Raw genomic sequence first — 8,208 nt, 5'->3', positions numbered from 1 at the left:
AAAACATAAATCCAAGGTAACACAATTGCCAGAAGCTTCAAATGTGCATGTGGTTGAAAGGGCAAGCGCGACAAAATCAGTTTTTAAAAGGATGCCAGTAAGATCCCCTTTGTCTAGCAGCACTTCCCATAGCAGTTCGGATTTGTCCTCTGGCTCAAGTGACAATTATCATCCATCAAGCAGCGATGAAACGTCTAATTCAAGTGAAAAATCAGTCGTCCATTAGGAAAAATCTCCCATTAAAAAGCCTAAAAAAAGAATTCAAAATGTTAGCAATTGGGGCAGAGCAAAAGCCAAAACGTTGAGAAGCAGTGGGAAAAGTTATACATCACGTGCGGGTAAAATTGTCAAGGCTCGAAAATTGGTGTTCTGTGTACTGATAAATGTACCACCTCTTGTACAAAGAAAGTAACAGAAGACGATAGATATCAGCTGTTCACGAAGTACTGGGCACTAGGATCGTTACAAAGGCAACGGGATTTTCTAAATACATGCACTGTAACGCTCGTTCTCAAATATCTTCGCATTACTGCCCAAGCACCTAGAAAGCCGAATTGCTTTTTCTGCTTGGTAAAAAATGAGCAGAAGATTCGTGTGTGTAGAACATTTCTGATAAACACTTTGGGAATAACCCAAAGGAAAATCCGTACTGTTATCAAAGCGGAAAGGACTTGGACTGGGATGACCTGTGGAAAAAAGGGGACAAGATGGGAAACACCGTAGGACTGATACAGAAATCTTGGAGTCAGTTAGGAATCACAGAAACTCAATTCCTCTTACTGGAGTCACTATGTAAGAAGTGACAGAACAAGAATATTCATAGATTGTGGTTTATCCATCGCAGAAATGCACAGAAATTACTCTTCAAAGCGATCTTCCGCTAACCTGCCAGCTGCGAATTATGACGCCTACGCGCATATACTAAATGTCGAATTTAGTATCGGGTCATTTGTTCCAAAGAAGCATTAGTGCGACCAATGTGAAGCTTACAAAAACGCTGTTGTTGTTGTAGTCTTCAGTCTTGAGACTGGTTTGACGCAGCTCTCCATGCTACTCCATCCTGTGCAAGCTTCTTCATCTCCCAGTACCTACTGCAACCTACATCCTTCTGAACCTGCTTGGTGTACTCATCTCTTGGCCTCCCTCTACGATTTTTACCCTCCACGCTGCGCTCAAACACTAAATTGGTGATCCCTTGATGCCTCAGAACATGTCCTACCAACCGATCCCTTCTCCTAGTCAAGTTGTGCCACAAACTTCTCTTCTCCCCATTCCTATTCAACACCTCCTCATTAGTTATGTGATCTACCCATCTAATCTTCAGCATTCTTCTGTAGCACCACATTTCGAAAGCTTCTATTCTCTTCCTGTCTAAACTATTTATCGTCCATGTTTCACTTCCATACACGGCTACACTCATACAAATACTTTCAGAAAGGACTTCCTGACACTTAAATCTATACTCGATGTTAACAAATTTCTCTTCTTCAGAAACGCTTTCCTTGCCATTGCCAGTCTACATTTTATATCCTCTCTACTTCGACCATCATCAGTTATTTTTCTCCCCAAATAGCAAAACTCCATTACTACTTTAAGTGTCTCATTTCCTAACCTAATATCCTCAGCATCACCCGACTTAATTCGACTACATTCCATTATCCTCGTTTTGCTTTTGTTGATGTTCATCTTATATCCACCTTTCAAGACACTATCCATTGCGTTCAACTGCTCTTCCAAGTCCTTTGCTGTCTCTGACAGAATTACAATGTCATCGGCGAATCTCAAAGTTTTTATTTCTTCTCCATGGATTTTAATACCTACTCTGAATTTTTCTTTTGTTTCCTTTACTGCTTGCTCAGTACACAGATTGAATAACATCGGGGAGAGGCTACAACCCTGTCTCACTCCCTTCCCAACCACTGCTTCCCTTTCATGCCCCTCAACTCTTATAACTGCCATTTGGTTTCTATACAAATTGTAAATAGCCTGTCGCTCCCTATATTTTACCCCTGCCACCTTCAGAATTTGAAAGAGAGTATTCCAGTCAACATTGTCAAAAGCTTTCTCTAAGTCTACAAATGCTAGAAACGTAGGTTTGCCTTTTCTTAAACTAGCTTCTGAGATAAGTCGTAGGGTCAGTACTGCCTCACGTGTCCCCATATTATTAAGGAATCCAAGGTGATCTTCCCCAAGGTCGGCTTCTACCAGCTTTTCCATTCGTCTGTAAAGAATTCGCATTAGTATTTTGCAGTCGTGACTTATTAAACTGATAGTTCGATAATTTTCACATCTGTCAACACCTGCTTTCTTTGGGAATAGTATTATTATATTCTTCTTGAAGTCTGAGGGTATTTCGCCTGTCTCATACATCTTGCTCACCAGATGGTAGAGTTTTGTCAGGACTGGCTCTCCCAAGGCCGTCAGCAGTTCTAATGGAATGTTGTCTACTCCCGGGGCCTTGTTTCGACTCAGGTCTTTCAGTGCTCTGTCAAACTCTTCACGCAGTATCATATCTCCCATTTCATCTTCATCTACATCCTCTTCCATTTTCATAATAATGTCCTCAAGTACATCGCCCTTGTATAAACCCTCTATATACTCCTTCCATCTTTCTGCTTTCCCTTCTTTGCTTAGAACTGGGTTTCCACCTGAGCTCTTGATATTCATACAAATGGTTCTCTTTTCTCCAAAGGTCTCTTTAACTTTCCTGTAGGCAGTATCTATCTTACCCCTAGTGAGATAAGCCTCTACATCCTTACATTTATTCTGCAGCCACCCCTGCATAGCCATTTTGCACTTCCTGTCGATCTCATTTTCGAGATGTTTGTATTCCTTTTTGCCTGCTTCATTTACTGCATTTTTATATTTTCTCCTTTCTATATTAAAAAACCAGAAACTCGCCTCGATTGTGAAAAATGCACCTAGTGTTAACCTAGGTTTCGGCGTAGATAACTACACCTTCTTCAGAACAGTAAAACCCACAAGTGCCTAAGAAGACCTTTGTCAATGATTAAAAGAACACCATGGCTATACATTTATAAACGAAAAAAAGGAAAACACAAACAGTACATATGTACAAAATCTAAAACGTTACTTCACTTAATGGTGTAACCTCCATCTCACACCGGCCTATGTTCGATGGGCCATGACTCGCCATAAACTCTGCGATCTTGAAGGTTCTTTTCTCCTTTCATCAATTAAATTCAATATTTCTTCTGTTACCCAAAGATTTCTATTAGCCCTCGTCTTTTTACCTACTTGATCCTCTGCTGCCTTCACTACTTCATCTCTCGAAGCTACCCATTCTTCTTCTGCTGTATTTCTGTCCCCCATTCCTGCCATTTGTTCCCTTACGCTCTCCCTGAAACTCTGTACAACCTCTGGTTTAGTCAGTTTATCCAGGTCCCATCTCCTTAAATTCCCACCTTTTTGCAGTTTCTTCAGTTTTAATCTACATTTCATAACCAATAGATTGTGGTCAGAGTCCACATTTGCCCCTGGAAATGTCTTGCAATTTAAAACCTGGTTCCTAAATCTCTGTCTTACCATTATATAATCTATCTGAAATCTGTCCGTATCTCCAGGCTTCTTTCATGTATACAACCTTCTTTTATGATTCTTGAACCAAGTGTTAGCTATGATTAAGTTGTGCTCTGTGCAAAATTCTAACAGGCGGCTTCCTCTTTCATTTCTTACCCCCAATCCATATTCACCTACTACGTTTCCTTCTCTCCCTTCTCCTACTACCGAATTCCAGTCACCCATGACTATTAAATTTTCGTCTCCCTTCACTATCTGAATAATTTCTTTTATTTCATCATACATTTCTTCAATTTCTTCGACATCTGCAGTGCTAGTTGGCATGTAAACTTGTACTACTGTAGTAGGCGTGGGCTTTGTGTCTATCTTGGCCACAATAATGTGTGCACTATGCTGTTTGCAGTAGATTACCCGTATTCCTATTTTTTATTCATTATTAAATCTACTCCTGCATTAGCCCTATTTGACTTTGTATTTATAACCCTGTATTCGCCTGACAAAAATTCTTGTTCCTCCTGCCACCGAACTTCACTAATTCCCACTATATCTAACTTTAACCTATCAATTTCTCTTTTTAAATTTTCTAACCTACATGCCCCATTAAGGGATCTGACATTCCACGCTCCGATCCGTAGAACGCCAGTTTTCTTTCTCCTGATAACGACGTCCTCTTGAGTAGTCCCCGCCCGGAGATCCGAATGGGGGACTATTTAACCTCCGGAATCTCCGGGATATTTTACCTAAGAGGACGCCATCATCATTAACCATACAGTAAAGCTGCATGCCCTCGGGAAAAATTACGGATGTAGTTTCCCCTTGCTTTCAACCGTTCGCAGTACCAGCACAGCAAGGCCGTTTCGGTTAGTGTTACAAGGCCAGATCAGTCAATCATCGAGACTGTTGCCCTGAAACTACTGAAAAGGCTGCTGCCCCTTTTCAGGAACCACACGTTTGTCTGGCCTCTCAACAGATACCCCTCCGTTGTGGTTGCACCTACGGTACGGCTATCTGTATCGCTGAGGCACGCAAGCCTCCCCACCAACGGCAAGGTCCATGGTTCATGGGGCGCTATAGATGAAGATAAGACAAAGCTACAAGAAGCACTTCAAGAACATCAGGAAGAAAAAGAATTGAGTCGCATACAAAAATACTTGGATAAAGATTTGGCTCAAAATAAGAAGACACAACTACCTGTTTATGATTTACAAGCTGTCGTACCGGTACCAACGCGACAAACATCAGCCTTTTTTTTTACAAATCGAGGCTCAACAGTAACAATGTCACAGTAAGTGTCCATACATACATTTTTTAATATTTATTATTACTCTTGAAGTCTGTTCTACTTATTTTTGTTGTTTGCACTGAGACAAGAAACGACAAAACGTTTTTTTTTGTTTTTGTTTGTAGAAACAGCAACTTGTGTTTTACAATATCTTGAAGAGTTATCCAAGAACCTTCCTGGGACAGATGTCGTATTTTACTCCGACGAGGGCAACAGAACAAGTAAGTACCATAAACTCAGGCAGTGATTCGCAGAAATCCTGTAGCAAAATGTTTATGTTGTAAAAATGACATTGATTAAAATGTTCATTCTCTTCTACTTCAGATACATGATTCCAACGTATTTGTATGCAGTACAAAGGCTGGATATTCGGTCCATTACGCACAAGAATTTGATTCGTGGTCACACCCAGGACGAAGGAGACGCAGTTCATAGCATCATTGAGAGAGCACTTAAGAGTGCGAAGAAGTCAGGGCCAATTTATGTTCCCGATCTATACAGATCAGTCATCTGAACTGCAAAAGAAAATGGTAATCGGCTACATCTTAGAGAAATGGGTTTTTCAGATTTCAATGACATTAAATCTTTGCATAATGAGATGGCTCCTTGCATGGCTCGGGACGTTGACGGGAGTATTTTCAAAGTGTCCGAAATTAAATTATTTCGATTCGAAAAGAGAAGTGATGTGTTTCAGTATAAGAACAGCTACAAACAGTCCGAGTGGGGACACGTTCAGTTCAAAGGGAGGAAGAGGCGCTTAACAGGGAATGTAGATGGGAGTAATTTGGATCTGAAACCCGCTTATACTACAAAAATGACCTTCACAGGAAACAAAATTCAAGATTTAAACAATTTGGTTAACAGCAACATCATTGCTAAATATTACAAGGCCTTATATGATTCTTTTTCCACATAAATGTAATGTGTTGCTTTTGTCATTTGGAAGTTCTTTATTTCACTTGTTAGTATATTATTTTATGTCAGTTACAATATTCAAATAATAAAAATGATAATAAAACAACAAAAGTGTAAGAGTGAACAAATAAATATAGTTTAGAGATACATTTCTTTTTTCCCCACACACCTTCTTTAGTCGTATTTGTTAATTTCGACAACAATGTCGGAAGAACAATGACACATTTACTTAAAGGGTAGCAAGAGGGCGAATGGGATGCTGTTTGAAGGAAATAATTTTTGTATTTTGTAGAGAAGACGTAGTGTCACAATTAGGCCAGCTTTCAGTTCCGTACATAATTTTACAGTTGTTTTATGAAGTTTTAAAGAAAATGTCATTTTGTTTTCTGCTTCTCCTGCAAACTATTTATTTTGACAGTTATGTCATTGTTCTTTTGGAACGGCGATATGAGACAATCTCGGCAGCACTGAGGTGAGTTTAGAAGGGGAAGACCAACGGCCTGAGGCGTGAAATGGAATTCGTATTGAGGATGAAGACGTAGGGCCAACGGCCTTGCCGCAGTGGCAACACCGGTTCCCGTCAGATCACCGAAGTTAAGCAGTGTCGGGCTGGGCTAGCACTTGGATGGGTGAACACCCAGTCTGCCGAGCGCTGTTGGCGAGCGGGGTGCACTCAGGCCTCGTGAGGCAAACTGAGGAGCTACTTGATCGAGAAGTAGCGGCTCCGGTCTCGGAAACTGACATACGGCCGGGAGAGCGGCGTGCTGACCACATGCCCCTTCATATCCGCATCCAATGACGCCTATGAGCTGAAGATGACACGGCGGCCTGTCAGTACCGTTGGGTCTTCATGGCCTGTTCGGGAGGAGTTTAGTTTAGTTTAGGAAGACGTAGGAGGGTAATCCGTGCAGCTGCTGCAGTAAGTGAAGTGCCAATTGGTGCAATAGGTAGCGCATGTGTCTGCTAAGCAGGAGACATGGGTTCGAATCCTGGTGCTGGTACAAATTTTAATTCACTGCGTCAGCCTACGTCGTGATCGTAAAAAACCAGATCCTGCCTCTGAAGACGGGCCGTGTGAACACCCTTTATTACCAGCTGCTGCCCGTGGTGCGAAAGCAACAAAACTAGAAACTGCCTGCAGTTACATTTAGGGAGAGAATCGCCACCCCGGCGCGGCTAGGACAGTGGACGGCAGAAGTTGGGCCTCGCCAGCTGTGGGTGGACGCCTGCGCTCGATGCGCCGCGGCGCGGCGGCGCGCTAATTCCTAATGGACTCCGGGCCGGCGCGGCGACTCGACTCGACTCTTCGCGTAATGACAGCGCCTCGCCGTTACTCACGTCAACTTAGTTTGTGCCGCCAGTGTCAGCCGGCGCGCGGCGCCGGGGAACGCTTTAAATGAATTATCAACTTCCGCCGCGTCCCCTGCGGCTCGCCCTCCGAAAGCCACAGCCGCCGCACTCGCTGACGAGCGGGTGTTTCCCGTTCTGCATAACTCCCTCCCGTTACTTCCGCCAAATTACGTCGGCCGCACTAACGCGCCGAAATGCGACAGAAACTAGCAATAATTCACGGATTGTGAGGCGCACGAACTACGTTGCTCTATATGATGGTCCTCCCTTAGTTTCGTGTTGGCACTACGAATCAAATTAAACTGAGCAGAACGGGTTATAGTTTAACGTGCGGTAAGGAACTAGGACTACACACACACACACACACACACACACACACACACAGTCGCCCGTACAGTCGTTAAACTTACAGTGGCTGCAAAAAGTGTATGTTGGCGCTCCATACAAAATTAGTACATTTATATGAATGGCATTCGGGAGGACGACGGTTCAAACCCGCGTCCGTCCATCCCGTCGTAAGTTTTTCGTGATTTCCCTAAATCGCTCCAGCAAACGCCGGGATCGTTCCTTTGAATGGGCACGGCCGTTTTCCTTCCCCATCCTTCCCTAATTTGATGGGACCGAAGATCTCGCTGTTTGGTTCCCTGCTCCAAATTTAATCAAGTTACATGAATGGGTGGACACCAAGCGGAATCCACACCTGTGATGCATATTATGTAAACTGAAGGTGGACGGGGGAGAAAGGAAAGGAAAGGACAGGAACAGATACCACGCACTCATATATCTGATACCCGTCGATGGGATATGAATACTCAGGCATCAGTGCAGATCTACGTTTACGTTGGACGTCCAGCAGGACTCTAAAATTAGCGAGCACGGAAGACATTGACGGCGCTATGCTTAGGTGGGAGCGTAGCTCGTCTGGGTAGCGTGCAGAGATAATCCGTGCAGTTGCGTTTGACGCTTTCTCCGTATTGCGCAACGATTAACGCAACTGCCTTCGAAGCAGTTCTAGACGCTTCATTGTGGAACCGCGCGACCGCTACGGTCGCATGTTCGTATCCTGCTTCGGGCATGGATCTGTGTGATGTCCTTAGGTTGGTTAGGTTTAAGTAGTTCTA

At 43.2% G+C, this 8,208-nt stretch overlaps 1 pseudogene; it reads left to right on the top strand.

Annotated features, from left to right (window-relative positions):
• The first annotated feature begins 6,280 nt into the window (after positions 1 to 6,280).
• Positions 6,281 to 6,398, top strand: LOC126424986 (5S ribosomal RNA; annotated as a pseudogene).
• Positions 6,399 to 8,208: the final 1,810 nt, after the last annotated feature.

This window comes from Schistocerca serialis, chromosome 1 (assembly GCF_023864345.2).
Source record: "Schistocerca serialis cubense isolate TAMUIC-IGC-003099 chromosome 1, iqSchSeri2.2, whole genome shotgun sequence".
Classification (NCBI taxonomy): domain Eukaryota; kingdom Metazoa; phylum Arthropoda; class Insecta; order Orthoptera; family Acrididae; genus Schistocerca; species Schistocerca serialis.
This window is presented reverse-complemented; position numbering and strand designations above follow the sequence as displayed.